Raw genomic sequence first — 8,692 nt, forward strand, 5'->3', positions numbered from 1 at the left:
TGCTGCCTATAAACATAGGAAACCTGCTATCAGGTTTCCCCAAGCTTCCTCAGGCTAGAAATTCCAAGTTCTCTCAACTGCTCTGTGTACAATAGACACCCTTCTCTGAACACCTTCCACATTTACAGTGCTACCCCAGCGCCTGGCACGTTGGTCCCTAGGCAGAGCCTAATGATTACAGTGAGCTTATCTAATCAAGCCCAGTATTCCTTGGCTTCCCCACTCACCTCACCACCTGGGGACTCAAGTAAGCTGGGGGAGACCTAAAATCCCCTGCTTCCTCAGAAACTTTTGCTGAGGTCTCTTCGTCCTACACTTGTGTAAATGGAACGTTTGAAACTAAACCCAGAGTTTCTCACTTATTTTTGTTAAAATCCATTTCATTATAGTTTCAGCCACCACTCTCCAAACTGCAAAGATCTTTCTAAATTACAATCCTGTCACCTCTTTCAGTGGTAATCAATCCCAGCTATGTGTCAATGAAAATGGTTCAACAAGCACTATGCATATCCAGGTAGATTTTTTGAAAAGTATTGTGCAAGCGAGGGCAGATAGGAGGCTGGAACATACAAAACTACCATTTTATAGCTCAAAAGTACTCAAATGTCACCAATATTTAACAGTGCAGCCTAATGCATTGTTCTGGAGCCTTCCAGGAAGGCAAGGAAGCTTCAATCAGGAGTCTCTTGCTGCAGCTGCCTACCCGAGTGCTAGTCAGCCTCCCTGTAGTACAGCGTGGCCTGTATTTCCTTATGTTTTTCCAAAAAATATGTCCGTGCTCATCCACTGCCTTGCTAAATGCCTCACAGCGTAAAGAGGAAGAGCAGAGACTCCGGTGCCAGCCTGCTTTCTCGGCTCTAGCTCTATCACTCATTAGCCGTGTGACCTCTGGCAAATGCATTGACCCCCTGTGCCTCTGTTTCCTCATCTGGAAAGTGGAGATAGTGGCAGTACCTGCCTCACAGGTTCTTTGAGGCTGGATGAGTGGCGAGCGTGGGGCATGCTTGGCACACGCTGGCACAGTGCTCAGTAAATGTTGACAATCACTGGTACCATGCCTTTCCTTGGAAAATCAAGCTGAGGCCCGGGCTTTGTACTCCTTTATTCCACCAAGCACTCACAAACTATCTGTTAGTCAAAGCAGCCTAGAATTTTCCCAGGGATCTTCAGCAAGCTCACTGGGTGGTAGTTTCTGAAAAGTGTAGCCCCATTTTAAAAATAAGCACGTGTCCTAAGTCTTCCAGCGCAGCTCCTGTGCCCATTCACCTCCACGTTTACAAAGGGTCTCCCAGTCACATCTGCACATCTTTCATCCAGCCAGCAGATCTGAGCCCATTTAAGGCGAGTAAGGGGGCTCCTGCTGCTTATTCAACTAGTTAATGCTCAAATCTTTTCCTAGCCAGTGTCACGCTGTCCATCATCCTTTGAAGATCATTTTCCTTGACAGAGAAGATTAAGGAAAATCATGAAACGAGTTCTTCTGCCTTCTTTGGGCTTCTGTTACCACTAGTTGAGCAGTGGCCATGTGCTTCCTTGCTCTTCCTCCAGCTCCAAACACACTTACGAAGCCTCTTGATTGTCTCTAGCATGCTTCACGAGCCTCAACTAACCCTGTCCTTTAGCCTGCAGGCATAACGGGCCCATTTGTGTCGTTCTTCGTGTTAGCCCCCAGCTGGGCGTTCTTCATCCGCCCTGTGCAGACCCCGTAAAGACCTGAAATCATCAGGGAGCTCCCTCTGTGCCACACTGACCTGTTTTCTTAGGCGCCACCTACTTTTCTCCTTGATCATGATAGTTTCTGACCAAAGAGTTAGAATTTCTATTTAGATCCTACCATTCCTCTTAAGCCACCTTCCCTTTTTGAATTCAGACTATGGGATCACAACTATTTTTCTCCAGATATTTTGAATTCTATTTTTTTAAAATGTAGGTTAGAGGTTGGGACTTTAACAAACACTTTCTTCCTACACTGTGACGTGATGGTCCCTGGCATATGAGGCTGCTCTCAGTCCCACTTCTTTCCTTCCAGTTCCTCAGTTTGGGTCAGTAGAGAGCAGAAAGTAACTGTTTCCTTCATTGCATCTTCCACCTTCCGAGAGATTGAATTACTAGCAAGGGAAGTCAAGAACTTATCAGATATTGTGGATTTGGGGAAAGGGGGCAGAACGAGACTTCCATTAATTATTTTCAAGTAAACTTTTCATTGGATTATGATATATGCATGGAAAAGTCCCTAAGTTATAAGTGTAGAGCTCCGTGGATTTTCACAAATGAATACATCCATCTAACTACCTAGTCACAAAACGTGTCAGCCTCGCTGAAATTTCCCTCTTGCCACATATATTAGTTTTAATGGAGTTATAATCTGTACTAGGATGATGATAATTAATATAAAAGGAGTAAACACTTGTTGAGAACTTAACTATGTGCCAAGCAGTGGGCTGAACACTTGGTTAATCCTCACAATAGCTCTGTGAGGTGGATCTTACTATTACCCCTATTTTAAACGTAAGAAACTGAAGGTTATAGAGGTTAGATTACTTGCCCAATATCTCTGGCTGGAATTCAAGCCCAGGTCTAGCTCATTGTAGAGAGTATAATCTTAACCATTACAGTAGACGCATGCTCCACAGCTTCTACCTGGCCAGCCAGGCTGTAGATCAGGCTTCTCAACCTTGGCATTATTGACATTTGGGGCCAGATTAGTTCTTAGTTGTGGGGTCATCTTGCACATTTTAGGATATTTATCAGTATCCTTGGCCTCTACCCACTATATGACATAGCACCCCCATCTCCTGCCAGTCATGATTATCAAAAATGTCTCCAGACATTGCCACATGTTCCGTGGGGAGTAAAACAGTGCATAGTTGAGAACTACTGCTGTAGATAATCCCATATTTCCATGCCTCCCTTCTCTCTCCTCACCCATTAGCTCTCTGCTATGAGTCCATCCTTAGATAATTGGATGCAGGTATGCAACTTCCTGATAGGCAGTACTATTCTAAAGCCCTGGGATTCATCAGTTTCTTTTGAACTATTGCCCTGCAGACACAAGTGTTGGGGCTCAGAGGCCATTACCCCCCAAAGATGGTGCTTTGACATGCTGGAATAAAGAAGCAGCTTCAAGGTCTCCAACCTCCCTACCCCCTCATTTCTCAATTTTCTGTCACTTCATCCAAAGCACAAGATGAAGCTGCTCCCTTATCTGCCTAAAGTTTGGATCAGCCAAAGAAGAAGACAGTTACCTCTGGTCCTCTCCCTGAGTTTTTATTAACTTAACTCATATCACTGGAAGGAAGACTGGAGTCTGTCAACACACCTGGACAGACTTTTGTCACAGTCTTCTATGTTGGTCCCATTTTGAAGAGGATCATTTACCAGTCATTGTCTGCTCTGTGGGCCAAACAGACTGTGTCCCAGGCCATTGTATTTTATCCAAGCCCATTGAACCCCCCTGAGAATATTTACTCCTACACCCCCCATCTCCCCTTTCCCTATGAAAATGGGTATATAAGCATCCGTACCACACTGTGTTATTGGAAAATTACTCTCTTGCAATTACCCTGTTATTACCCCTCCCGGCACATTAAAATAAAATTTATTATAACTTTGTTTCATATTAATTAAATCTTGCCAGTTGATTTTTCAGTGAACCTTCAGCAGTGAAGAGGAAGCTTTCCCTTGGCCCCTATACGAGCTTCACTGCTTGGGTTGTATTTAACAATCTGAATTAAGAGTTCTACCTCATTTTGTCATCCAAATACTTTCATTGTCATGCAGACTTCTGGAGCCACAAATATCACTGCTGCTGCCACAATTGTCACAGCTCCTATCTCTCTTCCCTTCCACCTTTCTACAGAAAATCACTGGGCACTTCCTCCCATACACTCCCTTTTCCTTTTTCTCCCTTGCACACACCATCCTCCATATAGATAACTATTTTTCAGAATCATAGAAGAAGAAGCTGGCATACACAAAAAGGGCAATTTGAAAATCAATTAAAGGTCTTACAAAGGGGAAAGCATGACTTGAGAAAACAGGCCGGATAATGCAGCATCCAGGATGTGGCCACCACACGGAGGTATTATAACGTCTAAGTCTGAAGGGACCAGAAGGTGTGTTTACCTGAACCCAGAAAGTTCCTATATGGCGGCTCTCATTGGCACAAGTGAGGGCCGCAGGCTGTGTGGTCACCTTCCCAGGCACAGAGCAGGGGAGAAGGGCAGAGGGCAGATCTGAAAGGCAGGGGGAAGATGCACAGCACGCTGTCTTTACAGTTTTATCTGAGCGCATTTCCCTGCTGTCTTTCCTAAATTTCATTCTAAAGTCCTCCTTTTCAGATCATAGAGCTTCTGGCCAAACATGTTCACCTGGGTTTTTGAGAGATGCCTTCTTCTTCTTGCCTAGAGCCTATCATTCTACTATCATCAGCCCTTGTTTACAAAACCAAATCCTGTTTTTGAATACCATCTATACAGTCAGCTGTTTATTTCTCCTCTCTTCTTATCTCTTCCAAAATTACAAACCTCAACTGAAAGAAGAAATGAGAAAAGCTGATTTGCCTTGTGAGATCTGGGTGAGTTTCTCCATCAGCTTCAGGAAGGAGTGAGCAAACTTTCACTAGTCCTTTCTTTGCCTGGTGTCCAGTTCAGGATTTCTCAAACATGTCAGTGCCTGATATTCTCTTGGTTATTCTTGAGGGCAGGTGATGCTGCTTTTTCCTCTGAAGATCTGGATTCATCCTTAGCAGGAAGGTCTTCAGGGCTGGGGGAGAGAGCTCCAAGGATGGAAAGTTTCTGTTCTTTTTCTTTTTCCTCCAGCCCATACACTTGTTGGGATACCCCTCTGCCTTCTTAAAAATTTCCCCCCATCTTTACTACATTCTGCGTTATTTTTTTTTCACCCAGTCTAGGAACCTTTTGTCTTCTCTGCTAAGGACAACAGGAAGTCTTTCCTCAAGCCCTTTTACCTTCTCCAGGGAGACCAGTAGCATTTATGGCAAATGAGAGAAAGAGAGAGAGAGAGAGAGAGAGAGAGAGAAACCAAATGAACAGATTCCAGAATGCTTCCTTTGATTTCCTACCACCTGAGAATCAAGTCAAAAACAACCATCTGTAGTTCCTCCCAATTTCTGCTGCTGTTTACTTCCGAATTTCTGGTCTCTTGGGGTCTCTTGGTAACAGTGCCATTAAGCTGCCACGACTGTTTTCCTCCCTCTCTCACTTCACTTCTGATCATGTGCAAGGTATTGGTAATTCGTGGTAAGTTGCACTCGCTATGAATCAAGTCAACGGCCGGCAGCAACACAGCTCTCTGTCCGCAGGGCCCGTGATAGCAGCTCTTCATGTGCGTCTTCCCACCTCTTGCCTTGCTCCTTATTTTGCTGCTGGGCTCCTCATCATAATTGTAGATCATACTTTGCTTGTGTAAAGACTTTCCTTCTCAGTCTAATAGTAAGTTTGATCAGTGGAGATATGTATATATGTATGTATACACACACACGTATGTATAGTATATATATATTTTTAAATTAAGGTAGCCTAGAACTTTAAACAGTGCTTAAAATAATTACACTTCAGAACAGCCACCTATACACACACTCACAAACAATAAAATCGATAGAAATGATTATGACAATCTTTCACTTATATGACATTTTTTGTTTTTCAAATCATTCTCAACATTTTCTTAATGTCCACAGCATTGTTGTGAGGCATGTGACGCAGGTGTTAGTTTTCATATTACACGTGAGGTAATTCAGGTAAAGATATTTGATTTATACTCGCCATTGACGTGTTTCACATTTACTGTGTGATCAGATTAAGTCAACATCTTTAAATTCTGATGCAATATCCACATTTATTTCCTGATTTGATAACTATACTGTGGTTATGTCCTTGTTCTTAGGAAATACACGTTGAAATATTTAGGAATACAGGAGCACAAACTGCTACCCATTCTGAAATGGTAAAAAAAAAATAGACTATATGAACTGTACATGTACATACATATGTGTGTGTATGGAGAAAGAGGGAGGAAACAAATCAAAACTCATTGGTCACCTTTAGAGGTAGATAGAACACCAACCTATGATTCTGAAAATTGGGAAATAAAAAAGTAATTTTTGAAAGTCTATTAGTCAGGCATTAATAATGAAAAAGTCATTTGCTAAGTACATTCTTTAGAAGGTGTTATTCAAACATCTTGATCACAGGTCGCAATCAGTAAAAAGTTGTTTGAACATGCTCTCCCAGCCTGTGCTTGTTTGTTTATTTATAACTCACACATGAATACTAATGTACTGATATATTATATGCATTTTAAGGCATCCATAGTCTCCCAAAGGAAGTACCTAAATAGTAAATAAATTATATTTTTAAATAATATATATTTTGTTTATTAATAATGGAAAACCCCATTTTAATCTCACTAAAATAAATATTAAATAGAGAGAGAGAGAGCAATGTAATTGAATATGTTTAGTACATTTTAAAAAATCTTGGCTTAACACTTTGTAATTTAGCAATTCACAGTTTTGGTTGCCAGCTTAGTTTATCCTGGTTCTTGGTTTTAAAGACTGCCACGAGTGAGAAGATATCTCACAGTATGTGCAGATCCACATGGAAGAGCTGGATCATCACCTGCACATGCTGGTTTTCACTGAAATTTGGCTAGTAAAGTTTCATTTTTCCCTGCTCTAAACCACTTTTCCTTGCAAACTGATCAGAAGGCATTGGATTTTAATATTTAAGACATCTGGGTTTAAAACTCACTGGAAGCCCTTGTTTTGGAAAAATTTTAAACAGACTAAAAAATTGTTTCTAAGTTGCTTTTAAGGGTACAGATATAAGGGTTTTTTTTTATGGGTGACACACTGGCACTTGTTTCTGGAGACAAAATCACTTTTCCATCCTTCAAAACAATTTCTCAAAAGCACCAATTTCTTTAAAAATATTATCACTTTCTCACTCTTTATTACTTTGAAGGAGCTGATTAATTTTGTTTATTTTTGGAAAATGTAAAATATATGCTTGGTTACAAATTACTTAATGCCATATGTTGTCAGAGAAAGGTTAGTAACTTTGGAACACATTTTTTTTAAGGGTTTTTTTTTTAAACATTTACTTGTACATATCTATAGGGTGCAGTGTGTAGTTTAATACATGAGTACGCTGTACAGTGATTCACTTAAGGTGCATAGCGTAGTTTGTACCTTAGTCTACCACTTCCCCTCCACTCCTAGTCTCTGATAACCATTATTTAACTTTCGATTTCTATGAGAACAACTTTTTCCCTTCTTTTAGCTTTCACATATGAGTGATATCATGTGGTATTTGTCTTTCTGTGCCTGACTTAACTCACTTACCATGATGGTCTCCAGTTCCATCCATGTTGCTGCAAATGACAGGATTTTATTTTTATTTTTTTAAATATAGCTGAATAGTATTCCATGTGTATATATACCACAGTTTTTGTTTTGTTTTAATCCATTCATCTGTTGATGGGCATTTAGGTTGATGCCATCTCTTGGCTACTGGGGAATACTTCTTTTTTGTAAAAGAAAAATGTTAAATTCTATCTCTAAGTTCATGGCTCTTTAAAGTAATTTTTCATGAGTTCAGCAAATTTCTGTAAAGTACAAAAAAGATTTTCACAGTCACTCCTCATCTCATTAAAAATGCATTGTAATGATCCTTCTAGGTTTTAAAGGACTTGCTTTAATGAATCTAGCCAAGCCAGTGATATCCTACAGCATCTACACACAGGATTGCAATTCTGAGAGAAAATGACACGGGTGGTTTCCACTGCTAGCCCGTCCTTGCTGCAGAGCGCCCTCGTGACCTGTGACCAGCAGACACTGGTACAGCAAGGTCATCACTCTCAGTCTGTGTATTAAATAATAGTAACACATTTCATTTTTAGCTAAAATTTAAATATAAAATAAAGTTCAAATATATTCTTGCTATCCCCCAAAGGATTAACTTGCACTTCCCCTGGCGTACATATACTCCTCTTTAGGGACCTCTGGCTTAGAGAATATTTTCCAGTTCATCTGCCCTTCCTTTCATTGCTGTACCCACCATAACGTAGGATCATTTTCCCCACTGTATAGCTTTTCCATCAGTCAGCTTGAATTGCACATTGTTGCCCAACATCTTCCATGAATTTCAACATTTTTCCTCTCTGGACTTCATGATTTGCAAATCTACCAGAAAGTACGAAATTAGAACACAACTTTATTTTCAAAAATTGGCACTTAAAATATAGGTACTAAAATAGGTACTTAAAATATAACAAATATTTATTCGTTATAATTGCAAGATATTGGAAACAACCCATACACAGGATGAGTGATTGAATAAACTATGGGACATCCACACAGTGGAGCACTATGCAACGATAAAAAAGAATGAGGGGGCCGGAATGCTACAGTGCGCCGCTTGGGAGCGCGGTGGCGCTCCTGCCGAGGGTTCGGATCCCACATACAGACCGGTTCCCGCTCACTGGCTGAGCAAGGTGCGGGTGCAACACCGAGGGTTGCGATCCCGTTGCCGGACACGAAAAAAGACAAAAAGGAAAAAAAATTAAAAAAAAGAATGAGGAAGATCTCCATCAGCTGAAGTAAAGTGATTTCCAGGATATATTGTTAAAGCAAAAAGGAAAGTACAAATATATATATATATATATATAT

Source organism: Galeopterus variegatus, unplaced genomic scaffold (genome assembly GCF_000696425.1).
Source record: "Galeopterus variegatus unplaced genomic scaffold, G_variegatus-3.0.2 Scaffold2086, whole genome shotgun sequence".
Taxonomy (NCBI): domain Eukaryota; kingdom Metazoa; phylum Chordata; class Mammalia; order Dermoptera; family Cynocephalidae; genus Galeopterus; species Galeopterus variegatus.